This window comes from Schistocerca cancellata, chromosome 7 (assembly GCF_023864275.1).
Source record: "Schistocerca cancellata isolate TAMUIC-IGC-003103 chromosome 7, iqSchCanc2.1, whole genome shotgun sequence".
Lineage (NCBI taxonomy): Eukaryota > Metazoa > Arthropoda > Insecta > Orthoptera > Acrididae > Schistocerca > Schistocerca cancellata.
The window spans coordinates 271,280,670-271,297,953 of NC_064632.1; positions in this window are offsets into that span (position 1 = coordinate 271,280,670).

A 17,284-nucleotide genomic window follows, 5' to 3' on the forward strand; every position below is an offset into this window, starting at 1 on the left:
ATTAATTTAACAAGGTGACAGGTTTCGACCACTACTGTGGTCATCTTCAGACCATTGAGTAGGAACCGCTTTCTGTTGGAGATTCTCCAACAGAAAGCGGTTCCTACTCAATGGTCTGAAGATGACCACAGTAGTGGTCGAAACCTGTCACCTTGTTAAATAAATCGTGATCAAGACTGTTTTTAATAGTAATTGTATATTTTGCTTATTTTCTTCATAGTTCCACACAACTTCTTCCTGTTTTCTCGATTGATCTGTGTTCAGTTTTTCAAGGGCCATTCACTGTGCCAACTTATAACTAAATCTGAGGGGGGTGCGATGGGGAGGTTCGCTTGTGAGCGTGATGCCCAGAGAGAAGCCTGCACATGTTCAATTACACCTTGTGATTCCAAATCGTGTAATGTTTTTGTGACCTCATCACGCAATGCGTGGGGAACATTGCGCGCTCTGAAAAATTTCGGTTGCGCGTTTACTTTCAGTTCCAAATGTGCTTTATAGTTCTTAGCGCAACCAAGGCCCTGTGCAAAAATGTCTGCAAATTCTTCACATAGACGAGAAACACTGTCGGAAGACACAGTCTGGTTCACTGATAGGACATGATTTACTATAGACAAGTTAAACAACTGATATAAATCGAAACCAAACAAGTTCACTGCAGAAGACAGATGAAAAAAAAAAGGCTGCCGCTCGTTACCTTGAATTCTGTAGGCGGCGAGATGGAATCCAAATTGGCGAGACCACTCCGTCCAGGTTTCCAGTGCCGCGTCAAAAAGTCGAAAAGTTGATGCAACTGCATGTTGTGGCTGCGTTAGTGGTGGAGCAGCTGCTGCCGCATCGTTTTGCATCGCACGTTGACCCTGGACGAGCTATCCAAGGGCAGCCAGTAAGGCATGCGTCTGCTGATTCTGTAAGCAGTACAATTCGGACGTACATCTGGTGATTGTGGCGAAGCCATTACACAAGTAAATCAGGGCAATATCGATAAGAAGGCGGTTGTGCCTCGTCGCCAATATTGTGGTTGGCAGGAGAGCCAACATCGTGTTACTAGAGGAGGCCGAAAGGCACGCATTTTAGCTCACGCAGGCTGGCTTGAGGTCTGGAACAGGACAAGGAAATTAGAATTTAGAAAAACGGACGTAGCTGGTGGAATACTAACTTTAATCCATTAATGATGAACGTCGCTCTTGACGGTACATGATTCACAATATCAATAGTAACTGAATATGGCGCCTTGCTAGGTCTACATCTACATCTACATCTACATCTATACTCCGCGAGCCACCTTACGGTGTGTGGCGGAGGGTACTTATTGTACCACTATCTGATCCCCCCTTCCCTGTTCCATTCACGAATTGTGCGTGGGAAGAACGACTGCTTGTAAGTCTCCGTATTTGCTCTAATTTCTCGGATCTTTTCGTTGTGATCATTACGCGAGATATATGTGGGCGGTAGTAATATGTTGCCCATCTCTTCCCGGAATGTGCTCTCTCGTAATTTCGATAATAAACCTCTCCGTATTGCGTAACGCCTTTCTTGAAGTGTCCGCCACTGGAGCTTGTTCAGCATCTCCGTAACGCTCTCGCGCTGACTAAATGTCCCCATGACGAATCGCGCTGCTTTTCGCTGGATCATGTCTATCTCTTCTATTAATCCAACCTGGTAAGGGTCCCATACTGATGAGCAATACTCAAGAATCGGACGAACAAGCGTTTTGTAAGCTACTTCTTTCGTCGATGAGTCACATTTTCTTAGAATTCTTCCTATGAATCTCAACCTGGCGCCTGCTTTTCCCACTATTTGTTTTATGTGATCATTCCACTTCAGATCGCTCCGGATAGTAACTCCTAAGTATTTTACGGTCGTTACCGCTTCCAATGATTTACCACCTATGGCATAATCGTACTGGAATGGATTTCTGCCCCTATGTATGCGCATTATATTACATTTATCTACGTTTAGGGAAAGCTGCCAGCTGTCGCACCATGCATTAATCCTCTGCAGGTCTTCCTGGAGTACGTACGAGTCTTCTGATGTTGCTACTTTCTTGTAGACAACCGTGTCATCTGCAAATAGCCTCACGGAGCTACCGATGTTGTCAACTAAGTCATTTATGTATATTGTAAACAATAAAGGTCCTATCACGCTTCCTTGCGGTACTCCCGAAATTACCTCTACATCTGCAGATTTTGAACCGTTAAGAATGACATGTTGTGTTCTTTCTTCTAGGAAATCCTGAATCCAATCACAAACCTGGTCCGATATTCCGTAAGCTCGTATTTTTTTCATTAAACGTAAGTGCGGAACCGTATCAAATGCCTTCCTGAAGTCCAGGAATACGGCATCAATCTGCTCGCCAGTGTCTACGGCACTGTGAATTTCTTGGGCAAATAGGGCGAGCTGAGTTTCACATGATCTCTGTTTGCGGAATCCATGTTGGTTATGATGAAGGAGATTTGTATTATCTAAGAACGTCATAATACGAGAACACAAAACATGTTCCATTATTCTACAACAGATTGACGTAAGCGAAATAGGCCTATAATTATTCGCATCTGATTTATGACCCTTCTTGAAAATGGGAACGACCTGCGCTTTCTTCCAGTCGCTAGGTACTTTACGTTCTTCCAGCGATCTACGATAAATTGCTGATAGAAAGGTGGCAAGTTCTTTAGCATAATCACTGTAGAATCTTAAGGGTATCTCGTCTGGTCCGGATGCTTTTCCGCTACTAAGTGATAGCAGTTGTTTTTCAATTCCGATATCGTTTATTTCAATATTTTCCATTTTGGCGTCCGTGCGACGGCTGAAGTCAGGGACCGTGTTACGATTTTCCGCAGTGAAACAGTTTCGGAACACTGAATTCAGTATTTCTGCCTTTCTTCGGTCGTCCTCTGTTTCGGTGCCATCGTGGTCAACGAGTGACTGAATAGGGGATTTAGATCCGCTTACCGATTTTACATATGACCAAAACTTTTTAGGGTTCTTGTTTAGATTGTTTGCCAATGTTTTATGTTCGAATTCGTTGAATGCTTCTCTCATTGCTCTCTTTACGCTCTTTTTCGCTTCGTTCAGCTTTTCCTTATCAGCTATGATTCGACTACTCTTAAACCTATGATGAAGCTTTCTTTGTTTCCGTAGTACCTTTCGTACATGATTGTTATACCACGGTGGATCTTTCCCCTCGCTTTGGACCTTAGTCGGTACGAACTTATCTAAGGCGTACTGGACGATGTTTCTGAATTTTTTCCATTTTTGTTCCACATCCTCTTCCTCAGAAATGAACGTTTGATGGTGGTCACTCAGATATTCTGCGATTTGTGCCCTATCACTCTTGTTAAGCAGATATATTTTCCTTCCTTTCTTGGCATTTCTTATTACACTTGTAGTCATTGATGCAACCACTGACTTATGATCACTGATACCCTCTTCTACATTCACGGAGTCGAAAAGTTCCGGTCTATTTGTTGCTATGAGGTCTAAAACGTTAGCTTCACGAGTTGGTTCTCTAACTATCTGCTCGAAGTAATTCTCGGACAAGGCAGTCAGGATAATGTCACAAGAGTCTCTGTCCCTGGCTCCAGTTCTGATTGTGTGACTATCCCATTCTATACCTGGTAGATTGAAGTCTCCCCCTATTACAATAGTATGATCACGAAACTTCTTCACGACGTTCTGCAGGTTCTCTCTGAGGCGCTCAACTACTACGGTTGCTGATGCAGGTGGTCTATAGAAGCATCCGACTATCATATCTGACCCACCTTTGATACTTAGCTTAACCCAGATTATTTCACATTCGCATTCGCTAATAACTTCACTGGATATTATTGAATTCTTTACTGCTATAAATACTCCTCCACCATTGGCGTTTATCCTATCCTTGCGGTATATATTCCATTCTGTGTCTAGGATTTCGTTACTGTTCACTTCCGGTTTTAACCAACTTTCCGTTCCTAATACTATATGCGCACTATTTCCTTCAATAAGAGATACTAATTCAGGAACCTTGCCCTGGATACTCCTGCAGTTTACCAATATTACGTTAACTTTTCCTGTTTTTGGTCTCTGAGGACGGACGTTCTTTATCAACGATGATAATGTCCTCTCTGGTAAGCCGTCAGGTATTTTATCGTTTCGCCCAAGGGGGGGTCCCTCTAACCTAAAAAACCCCCGTGTGCACGCCACACGTACTCTGCTACCCTAGTAGCTGCTTCCGGTGTGTAGTGCAAATGACGTAGCTGAAGGCTATGGTAACTATCGTCTCGGCAAATGAGAGCGTATTTTGTCAGTGAACCATCGCTAGCAAAGTCGGTTGTACAACTGGAGCGAGTGCTAGGAAGTCTCTTTAGACCGGCGGCGCTCGGTCTGCAATCACTGACAGTGGCGACACGCGGGTCCAACGTATACTAACGGACTGCGCCCGATTTAAAGGCTACCACCTAGCAAGTGTGGTATCTGGCGGTGACACCACAGTTATTCAGTTCCATTTTTGGCTAATTAATTCATTCTCTTAGAAGGGACCTTTCATAAAGATTGTTGTTTTGAAAATGTTGTGGCGGCCCACTACTAACATGATATTGCTTTAAATACAATAGCAAGTTTCTTTTCCGCTTTGGTTTTCCTAAATTCACAAGCCATGTAGTATTGAGTATTTATCCAGCACCTTATTTGTCAATTCAATAGTTGTTCTACTTGTCATGTAGCATTTCCTCAACTTAGAATTTTAAATTTTTGGTGCTCCCTTTTTTTCCAAAAAGAAAAAAAGAGTTGTGAAGCATAGTATTTGAACTGTAATGTCATTAACTGTTTTACAATTCTTAGAATTCTTTGGGGCAAATTAACCGTTTTTCAGTTGCGACTATCTCCTTAAAAATTCAAATTGTGAAAAATGATGAATGATGTTGCGCGGCTTAGCCTTCCACGAGGAGTTCCAGTCGTTGTCCTATTCCTGGGCATTTCAATACACGTGGGAGAACCATGTATAAATACAATGAAGCGCCAAAGAAACTGGTATAGGCATGGGTATTCAAATACAAAGATATGTAAATAGGCAGAATAAGGCGCTGAGGTCGGCAACGCCTATATAAGACAACAAGTGTCTGGCGCAGTTGACAGATCAGTTACTGCTGCTACAATGGCAGGTTTTCAAGATTTAAGTGAGTCTGAACGTGGTGTTATAGTCGGCGCACGAGCGATGGGACACAGCATCTCTGAGGTAGCGATGAAGTGGGAATTTTCCCGTACGACCGTTTCACGAGTGTACCGTGAATATAGCAGTCTGGTAAAACATCAAATCGCAGACATCGCTGCGGCTGGAAAAATATCCTGCAAGAACTGGACCAATGACGATTGAAGGGAATCGTTGAACGTGACAGAAGTGCAACCCTTTCGCAAATTGCTGCAGGTTTCAATACTGGGCCATCAACAAGTGTCAGCGTGCGAACCATTCAACAAAACATCATCGATATGTGCTTAAGGATCCGAACGCCCACTCGTGTACCCTCTATGACTGCACGACACAAAGCTTTATGCCTTTCATGGCCACATCAACAATCACATTGGACTATTGATGACTGGAAACGTGTTGCCTGGTCGGACGAGTCTCGTTTCAAATTTTATCGAGCGGATGGACGTGTACAGGTATGGAGACAACCACATGATTCCATGGAATCTGAATGTCAGTTGGGGACTGTTCAAGCTGGCACTATAATCGTGTGGGGAATGTGCAGTTTTAATGATATTGGACCCCTGATACGTCTAGATACGACTCTGACAGGTGACACTTACGTGAGCATCCTTTCTGATCATCTGCATCCGTTCATGTCCATTGTGCGTTCCGTCGGACTAGCACGACAGTGTGACACTCCAAACGTCCAGAATTGCTACAGAGTGGCTCCAAGAATACTCTTCTAACTTTAAACACTTCCGCTGGCCACCAAACTCCCCAGACATGAATATAATTGAGCATATCTGGGATGTCTTGCAACGTGCTGTTCGGAAAAGATCTCCACCACCTCGTACTCTTACGTATTTAAGGACAGCCCTGCAGGATTCGTGGTGTTAGTTCCCTCCAGCACTACTTCAGACATTAGGCAAGCCCATGCCACGCCATGTTGCGGCACTTGCACGTGCTTGCGGCGGCCCTACACTATATTAGGCAGGTGTACTAGTTTCTTTGGTTCTTCATTGTATAATTCAAGTAAGTATTTAACATACATCCGCTGAGAATCCACGTAATTTCATGCATGAAAATCCACTTATTCTCTCGATATGTCCACATGCATTTGTGCAGTAATACATACTTAAGTTATATTGCACATGGTTCTCCCGCATATACACATCCTTTATTTATTTTATACAGATAATGTTAATGTTTATAAGTGATACCTCATGTGGGGTATTCGAGAAGACTGCAGCATTAAAAAAATTCCAGAGAATCTCTCCATAAACTTTATATTACAGATGCTTGTTGACTGAACCACCTATGATGTTAAATCTGTTCACTTTATCTTGCGTGTGTTTAAACACATTTCATTGCTTCTCCTATTTCTTCGTCAATCGTAATTTTATTTCGAACACGAAAGCTGCCTCTAAAAGCTAATGCTTATTTTGTGGCTCTATGTTTCGTGTTATATTTGATACATTTCTTTCAGTTAAAGTATTTCCATTTGAAAAGATCCCTCTTTTTCGGTAATTCTATCTGGGACCTTCAACACAGAGATTTCACTGTTGAAGAGACATTTGGGTGGATAAAATAATAGGTCCGAGTCTGTCCACTAACATATATTCCAGTTATAAAATTTAAACTATCTTCTTAGACTAAGCTCTGTGTGTAACTGGATTTCAACTTGTTGCCATTACTGCTAACACTCAGTAAGCTACTGCGTGTAGCTGAGTTTGGAATTGGTTCAGTTTCCACAGGTATGAAGTGTGTAGCTTCAATAACGGTACTAACCCACGGCGAACGGAAGCGCAGTACTGGACAGTTGCGATCCATTGAGGTGAGACAGATAACATCTAAAACGGCAGATAAGGCCAGGGTGACGGGATAGTCTCGAAAATCGATTCGACATAACAAGGCTCTTCTGCGACTGCTTGATGTAATACGCGTCGCATGAAAAATGGAATAAACAGCACGGAATCATTTCGATTCCTATCGCTGCCACCTGTTCGTTCCCGCAAAGCAGCGCCAATTTTGCGACAAGCTCCGCAATAAGAACGAGTCTGAGACGTGTGTTACGTCAGCATTGCTCTGCTATAAAATCTGCAAGTAAATGGTCGTACTCTAAAATAAATTTTTAGAGTCTAAGATTCCAGTGGTGTAAGGAGGAGGACTTTTCTTTAAAACAAATGGGGAACATTTTATTTCCTCTGTTGTGACATTTTTGCCATTGGAAAGATGTTTAATATTATGAAGGTTATTGTCTATCTGTCCTGAATATGGTGGCTGGTTTCTCTCGAAATACATCGATTGAAATGCGATTCCTACCATTAAATTTGTGTTCACATACAGCTACATTAAGTACATGTACTATGTAGTAAACGGAGAAGGGTAACTCGTATCATTCTCCTATTGAGCGAGGGAAAAATGGCTTCCTTTAAGCCACTGTACGCACTTCAATCTTCTCACGATCTTTATACGAGGAATACGATGGTGTCAGCAGAATGGCAGCACTGTCTTCCACAAATACCGTTTTTCTAAATTTAACAACCAAGGTTTCGCGAAAACTATGTCTTTCATCCGAAGATTAACTTTTAGTGAACCGTGATTTTACTTTCAAAACCTTTTCTTAAGAATTTACTTTATTTACTAGCGATTCATCAAGAACATTAACACATTTAATCACACTATGTGAGCGTGGAAGTAGTTGCCACGAAGTAACTGATGAAATCAAAATGAATTTGCTTTTAACAAATGGGAATTTTATTCCTCAATGCTTTTTTTTTAAGAAATAGATTTAAAATTATAAGCAGAAAGCACCCTCTAAATATCAAAGTTACAATTTATTCAGAGGCAGAAAGAAACAAGTTTTTGAGTGTATGAGCTTTCGGGCTCCGTTTTGACACGGCCATAGTCACGAGCGCTCACAACAACCTTTGAAAGACTACACAGGTGCAAATGTGCAACACACCAGATTACCTTAAAGTAAAAGTTTTAACAATTCACACAAGCACACAAACTATGCACCCCGTACGAGGGATGGAAATGGTACAAAACACTAAAATTAAAAGATTAACATGCCGCCGAAGGTGCAACTTGTTTTTAACTTCTAAGAAAAATCTTATGGTGGAAGGGTGGCAAATTCATCTGCTAAAATGACCATTTAAAGCCCATGAAATGCAATCTTACATAAAATTATACAAGGTTGGCCAAACATGCTCTACAGTACACATATACCGCCTCTCAAGATGATAGGCAAGATAAAAACATACACTCCTGGAAATGGAAAAAAGAGCACATTGACACCGGTGTGTCAGACCCACCATACTTGCTCCGGACACTGCGAGAGGGCTGTATAAGCAATGATCACACGCACGGCACAGCGGACACACCAGGAACCGCGGTGTTGGCCGTCGAATGGCGCTAGCTGCGCAGCATTTGTGCACCGCCGCCGTCAGTGTCAGCCAGTTTGCCGTGGCATACGGAGCTCCATCGCAGTCTTTAACACTGGTAGCATGCCGCGACAGCGTGGACGTGAACCGTATGTGCAGTTGACGGACTTTGAGCGAGGGCGTATAGTGGGCATGCGGGAGGCCGGGTGGACGTACCGCCGAATTGCTCAACACGTGGGGCGTGAGGTCTCCACAGTACATCGATGTTGTCGCCAGTGGTCGGCGGAAGGTGCACGTGCCCGTCGACCTGGGACCGGACCGCAGCGACGCACGGATGCACGCCAAGACCGTAGGATCCTACGCAGTGCCGTAGGGGACCGCACCGCCATTTCCCAGCAAATTAGGGACACTGTTGCTCCTGGGGTATCGGCGAGGACCATTCGCAACCGTCTCCATGAAGCTGGGCTACGGTCCCGCACACCGTTAGGCCGTCTTCCGCTCACGCCCCAACATCGTGCAGCCCGCCTCCAGTGGTGTCGCGACAGGCGTGAATGGAGGGACGAATGGAGACGTGTCGTCTTCAGCGATGAGAGTCGCTTCTGCCAATGATGGTCGTATGCGTGTTTGGCGCCGTGCAGGTGAGCGCCACAATCAGGACTGCATACGACCGAGGCACACAGGGCCAACACCTGGCATCATGGTGTGGGGAGCGATCTCCTACACTGGCCGTACACCACTGGTGATCGTCGAGGGGACACGGTACATCCAAACCGTCATCGAACCCATTGTTCTACCATTCCTAGACCGGCAAGGGAACTTGCTGTTCCAACAGGACAATGCCCGTCCGCATGTATCCCGTGCCACCCAACGTGCTCTAGAAGGTGTAAGTCAACTATCCTGGCCAGCAAGATCTCCGGATCTGTCCCCCATTGAGCATGTTTGGGACTGGATGAAGCGTCGTCTCACGCGGTCTGCACGTCCAGCACGAACGCTGGTCCAACTGAGGCGCCAGGTGGAAATGGCATGGCAAGCCGTTCCACAGGACTACATCCAGCATCTCTACGATCGTCTCCATGGGAGAATAGCAACCTGCATTGCTGCGAAAGGTGGATATACACTGTACTAGTGCCGACATTGTGCATGCTCTGTTGCCTGTGTCTATGTGCCTGTGGTTCTGTCAGTGTGATCATGTGATGTATCTGACCCAGGACACGGCAGCCGGCCGCGGTGGTCTAGCGGTTCAGGCGCTCAGTCCGGAACCGCGTGACTGCTACGGTCGCAGGTTCGAATCCTCCCTCGGGCATGGATGTGTGTGATATCCTTAGGTTAGTTATGTTTAATTAGTTCTAAGTTCTAGGGGACTGATGACCACAGATGTTAAGTCCCATAGTGCTCAGAACCATTTTTTTTAACACACGGCAGATTGATAGGGCGATTACCGAACAACCCGAACCGCAGGTTGCTCTAACCCGCCACTACTACACAAGGGTAAAACGGACCATCCAATTCAAAAAATGGTTCAAATGGCTCTGAGCACTATGGGACTTAACTTCTGAGGTCATCAGTCCCCTAGAACCTAAGGACACCACACACATCCATGCCCGAGGCAGGATTCGAACCTGCGACCGTAGCGGTCGCGCGGTTTCAGATTGAAGTGCCTAGAACCGCTCGGCCACGGACCATCCAATTCATAAATAACCACCTTCCAGCGGGTGGGCAAACGGAGGAGAATTATGGGACGACCCCAAAACAAAGTGGTTGGTGACCTCACCATGAAAACAAGTAGAATTTAACAAGTAAATGAAACAGCATATCACTAATCACTTAACTTCTAATAAACTGCGATTTCTGGCGAAGACCTGGCGCAGCACCCTCAAAACGCTCTCCCGAACCGTCCGCTGCCAGCCGCTTCTACGGACGCAGGAAGGCGCGCCGATCTCCCGCGTCACGGCGTCGCAGCTCGCACCGGCCAGACCGATGCCGTGGGTTGACTCCTGTTGCCCTTGTGTCGGCCGCGAACACTACCTCTCGCTCCACGGCGCGGCCCACTGGACTCATGCGGCGACCTCACATGCGCCGACGCTCAAGGCGGACAAGTCATCTTGTGTCTCAGTGCGCGACCGACCAACCGATCGATCCAACCGCCAATGACCGCTGCCTGAGCAACTCGAGCAGACTGGCGGCCTAACGCGCAAACTCAGATGCAGGAACTAAGCCCCCGACCGGGCGACCACTCGTTGAGTTCTCTCACTGCGCCACAAATTCGGACGAGAGACAGACTAGCAAGCTGGGGACGAGAGACTGCCGCGCGTGTTTAGCCGAGTGGTCTTAAGGCGCTGCAGTCATGGACTGTGCGGCTAGTCCCGGCTGAGGTTCTAGTCCTCCCTCGGGCATGGGTGTGTGTGTTTGTCCTTAGCATAATTTAGGTTAAGCAGTGTGTAAGCTTAGGGACTGATGACCTTAACTGCTAAGGTTAAGTCCCATAAGATTTCACACACATTTGAACATTTTTGGGACGAGAGACTGACCCCAGAGTGACTCCAGACTCACCCAGACTGACCAACTGGCGAGCTCATAGCGCCCCTTAAGAGCATGTGAACAGGCAACGTTTCCCCTTTCCCACCAGAGGGACACCAAAGCTGTGATTGCCACCGCCAGAAACGGAGGGCGACTGCTTCACACAACGCGCTGCGGCGCGCTCTTCAAAACAGCAATTTCCACAAACATCCCTCTTACGTTTCAAATAGGCTATACCGACTTATCATGGTTCTAGCAACGCGTTTCTTAAGGTGTTCGTTGTATTTCTTCATGTGTACCTCATAAAGACTCCAAACACTTGAACAATACTTTAGAAATGGTAGGCCACGAGTCTTGTATGTGAATTCCTTTATAGATACATTGGATTTTCCCAGAACCCTGGCAACAAATCTACGTATTCCGCTTGCTTTTAGTAATACTGATTTTACTTGATTGTCCCGCTTCATATCGCTCCTAACTTCTTACTCTAAGACATGATGCGACATGCTCAAATTGGTAACCACTTGACTTCTACTTGGATACTGTCGAGTTGTTGTTATAGACATCATCTCACATTCAGCTACATTTTAAGAGAGCTAGCATTCGTTACAAGAGGAAATTTTGTACAAGTGTTTCTGCAAATACTGACTGTTTTATGAAAAAATTTGTACCGCTTTAGTTACATTTTATTAATATTAAATAATTATGATGCGTTTCAGCATGATGCCGCTATTATCAGGTGCATTACAGTTACATGTACGTTACATTACTCTGCCTTACGACGAAGTTCGTTTTCTGAGAGTTCTCGTGAGGTTATGTATCGAAATATAACCCTGTACGGAAAGATGCGTTTATTTTAGTCTGTACTGCACGTGGGTTATTTTGTGTTAGCAGATGAGCCAACACCGTATTACGAGTGGAGGCCGAAATGCACGCGTTTTAGCTCACACAGGCTGGCGTGAGGAGAGAAGAACTATACTGACGTGAGGTCTGTAACATGACAAGGAATGAGAATTCAGAAAGCGCACGTAATTAGTTTGATACTTAACTTTAATCCATTAATGATGAACGTCGCTCTTGACGGTACATGATTCACAATATTATCTGTTCAGAATACATTCTTGAAGGTAGTACTTATAGTAACTGAATATGGCGCCTTGCCAGGTCGTAGCAAATGACGTAGCGGAAGGCTATGCTAAACTGTCGTCTCTGCAAATGAGAGCGTATGTAGACAGTGAACCATCGCTAGCAAAGTCGGCTGTACAACTGGGGCGAGTGATAGGCAGTCTCTCTAGACTAGACCTGCCGTGTGGCGGCGCTCGGTCTGCAATCATTGATAGTGGCGACACGCGGGTCCGACGTATACTAACGGACCGCGGCCGATTTAAAGGCTACCACCTAGCAACTGTGGTGTCTGGCGGTGACACCACAGGTTATATATTTTAAATCGTTTTCTTAATTTATTTACATTTTTTTGCTGGTAATTTAGTTGTCTAGCACACAGAGCACAATAACAAACACATCACAACTTGATATTTTCACATTCAGATGTTGGCATCATTCCAGAGACTTTTGACTGCTAACACAAAATACTTTCAGTGCTACGATAGTACATACAATAATGATATATTTCCTATATAGACGTATCTGTGTAATGCCACATATTAAATGATATGATTGTTGGGTTAAGACATTTTTCAACAAAATCACCGTTCAATACTGTAGAAATTTCTGAAGAAATTTGTATTTCAAAATCTTAAACATGACTGCAACTGCGTAAATCTAAAGAGGTTGAAAACCCAGCCAACTTGTTGCAAACAAAGGTTTGTTAGCCCTTGACCTAGGTTTCGATATTTGTAAAAATATCTTCTTCGGAAGCAGTGTTGTTGTTCCGTCACATGATGTTACAATACATTGGATCAAGCCGAGCTGCTCTTGTCATTAAAAAATTGACGAAACAAGAATTATCGCCAGCCATGGCTTTACATAATACCATCTATTGTAACATCATGTGACGGTACAAGAACACTACCTCTGAAGAAGATATTTTTACAAATATCGAAACCCAAGTCAAGGGCTAATAAACCTTTATTTGCAACTGGTTGGCTTATCTTCCAGTCTCTTTAAATTTGTATTGTTACTTTCTAGCTTATCCATTAGCAACCTGTCACTGAAAATTTCTGATTCGTCATACAGGTCCATTTGGGTCCCAGGCCAGTCCATTACAGGGATGTTATTGTCGTGCGTTATGAACAGGTGCTCGATAGTGTTGAAAGATGCAGTTGCCATCACCGAATTGCTCTTCAACATTGGGAAACAAGAAGGTGCTTAAAACATCAATGTAGGCCTGTGCTGCGATAGTGTCACGTAAAACAACAAGTGGTGCAAGTCCCCTCCATGAAAAACATGACTACACCATAACACCACTGCCTCCGAATTTTACTGTTGGCACTACACACGCTGGCAGATGACGTTCACCTGGCATTCGCCATACCCACACCCTGCAATCGGATCGCCACATTGTGTACCGTGATTCGTCACTCCACACAACGTTTTTCCACTGTTCAATCGTCCAATGTTTACGCTTCTAATATCAAGCGAGACGTCGTTTGGCATTTACGGCGTGATGTGTGGCTTATGAGCAGCCGCTCGACCGTGAAATCCAAGTTTTCTCACCTCCCGCCTAACTGTCATAGTACCTGCAGTGGATCCTGATGCAGTTAGGAATTCCTGTGTGATGGTCTGGACAGATGTCTGCCTATTACATATTACGACCCTCTACCACTGTCGGCGGTCTCTGCCAGGCAACAGACGAGGTCGGCCTGTACGCTTTTGTGCTGTACGTGTCCCTTCACGTTTCCACTTCACTATCACATCGGAAACAGTGGACCTAGTGATGTTTAGGAGTGTGAAAATGTCGCGTACAGACGTATGACACAAGTGACACCAAAATACCTGACCATGTTCGAAGTCAGTGAGTTCCGCGGAGCGCCCCATTCTCCTCTTTCACGATGTCTAATGACTACTGAGGTCGCTGATATAAAATGCCTGGCAGTAGGTGGCAGCAAAGGGCACCTAATATGAAAAACGTATGTTTTTGTGGGTGTCCGGATACTTTTGACCACATAGTGTAGATGTAATGTAGGAAAGTTTCATCTTTGTTATATGGAACGGAAAGAGGTTTAAACTGAAAGTAGTTTATCTTAGCAGTTACGAGTCTCTGGAATTATGTAGATATGTAAAAGTATTTAGTTGTGACGTGTATTTGTTACTGTACTGTGTGAGCCAGAATAACTAAATTTCCAGCAAAAATGCAAGTAAATATACTACCGAAATGATTTGAAACATACAATTCTGTTATATATTACACTACAATAAATGTGTGATTCTGTATAGTGTTGTATTTCAGTTCGTAACATTACTGGCACACCCAGCGTATGAACCTCACCACACGTTAGATTAGCGTAATCCACATGTAACTGTAATGCACCTGCGTCGTTCTAATTACATATTAGTGTAAACCGACTGAAGCAGTAGAACTATTTCATAAATATACAGTACAGTTGCAAACCCCAAATATTTCCGTACAACATGGATACATCCTTACTATCTTCCAACGACGATATTTTACAAAAGGGCATCATCAGAGAACAAATCTATAATGCCGCTCATCCTCATTAGTTGTTTACGTACGTTAAGAACATTAGAGGTCGCATTACGCTTGTTTCAGGGACACTCGACGTTAATTTCGTTTCCGCAGATCATTCGATAACCATTATAACGTACAGTGTTCTAGTAGTCAAATATACCTCAAGCCAATCACGTATTTGCGAGAATACTCCGTTTTATAGTACGCTGGTCAGCAGTCGAAGATTATAGTGAAGAAATAAGTGGTAATGGCCTTTAGTTCTCCTGATAAAACTATTCTGCAGATAAACTTCAGCGCGAATGGAAGAGCTTGATAGACTCGTGTAGTAACGGGGAACCTTTTCTGCAATTGCTTGTTTGGAGTGTAGACCTTACGGAAGTGTAAGGTGGATGATAAACGCTAAGCTCTTGAAAAATACTGCTACAAGTATTAAATGCGTAAATGGAATAACTAATTGGATCCGAGTGAAAAAAATTATGGCTTATTTTGATTGAAAGAGGGGAGGGGTTGGCAGTACACGTCCTTAGGCATCAGGGAATAGTTAATTTAGTAATGAATCGAATTGTGTGTGTGTGTGTGTGTGTGTGGTTAAGGGGTGTGGAGGGTAAAAATTTTACAAGGAAACTAAAGATCGACTACAGCAAACTGATGCAAGAAAGATGATGTAGTTGCAACAGTTGTACAGAGATGAAGAGACTCACACAGCACAGATTAGAGTGGAAAGCTCCATTAGACCATCTTTGGACTGGAGACTACAACAATACATTGTATTTTAAGTCAAAGGTTCGGGTGACGAGATACTGTATTGAAAGGCAATTGACGATGACTGGATGGATAGCAAAGGAAACAAACACCACAGCAGAAGCAGCCTCAAGTGGTTTTGATTAAATAAAAACTGTCTTAAAAGTATCTCAAAAGAAAAGTCGCCGGTAGTGGCTTATGGCAATGAGATACAAATTTCCAGTGCGCAAACCATTCAAAACTTTAAGGCTACTGGTGAGAAGTGGAGGGATTTAAAATGAGAATTGCTGCTAGAGACATGAAAACAACTAAAGAATTAGGGAAGAACTCGGAGTGGAACATGTAATCCACAGGTGTTACTATTAAAGTCGTCCGCCCCCCTCCACCCCCCCCCCCCCCCCCGATTTCCTGTCGGCACGTGAAGGCTAATCCCAGAAACTACGGTACGGATTTCGATACGGTTTTTGCTAACTGATGGACTGATTCACGAGGAAGATCTGTGCATCTAATTTATTATCGCTCGGGTGGGTCACTGGTTATAACTTGAACGAAAACCAATTAGCGGTGAGCAGGTCATTTATAAAGGCGAATGGCTGGTTGATTGGTCAACAAAGTAAATAGGATGGAAAGAAGACGTAATGGAAGGTAGGTAGATGACGTTAGAGAACATGGCGGGGAATGCTGTTCGTACTGCATGGGGGTCTAGAATACGTCTTCATGCATCTTTGGAGGTCACATTACTGCTGCTGATAATTATGATGACTATATGCGTACTGAATCTGCGTTTCTCTTTAGCTTATTTTGTTGGAATCATTCGTAAGTATATATTTGGTCCTTTAGAAATTTCAAGAAGGAAAACAGATTCTTCCATTGGTCACAGTTCAAGTTTGTGATAGCAATCTGCCCCTAATGGACAGGGATCGATTATAGCCTCGAGTTGCGTAATCAGTATCGCTTTTAGCGTAATTAAATCTTCTGCTGGTAGCAAAAGCAGGGAAAAAAGTCGTATCACCGTTCTGCGGCTGCCCCCCCCCCCCCCCTCCCCCGTCCCTCAGTGTATATGATGACGTTAGTGCACGTGCATGTTTTTACGCACTTTCCCTTTCACCGCCCTCGTTTGTTTGTTCGCCCCGTGCACGTGTCTGAATGAACGCGTGGGCCTGCTGTTGGAGCGTGGGTGTGATTGTGAATCCCAGACCGCCGGCAAATTTGGATTTCGACGAGAATACGCTGACCCCGTGTCGGAGGGGTCGGAACAGGGAGGCAAGAGTACATTTTTGTTTAACGAATTCGATAGAGTAAACAAAGGGAGCGACGCTAGTGAACTGCAAATATGTTTAATACTTACAGGCTTACGCGGCAGAGATATCTTTTTTAATTTTTTTATGCACACTGCCCCCTCTTACTGGTCCTTTATTTTTTTTAATAAACGGTCCTGTATGCAACAGCGGAACCCTTTGTTACAGCTCCCCCCCCCCCCCTCCCTGTGTGCCAGTCTTCACCCCTCTTCTCCTGTGTCCTCTTCGCACAGTTCGTTTGCTGTCCGGCGCATACAGAGTGACGTGTAATAATAACATTACGCAGGAGAGTGGGAAAGGTGTGGTGCAGGAGAACGGGTGGCGATTTCACGAGGCTCCGCAGATGGCACGCGTGCCCGTTGTGTCGGGGGAACTCCAGGTTCGTTGGCCTGGAGGGCAACGTAACAACAAACCGCTGTGCCGTTCAAGAGAAATTCAGACTGACGGCGATCCACGGTGTATGTGTGTGTTGTATGTGGGAGGAGGGGGAGGTCGATTGGGACGGGTGGGGAAGGAACGAGGGGAGCCA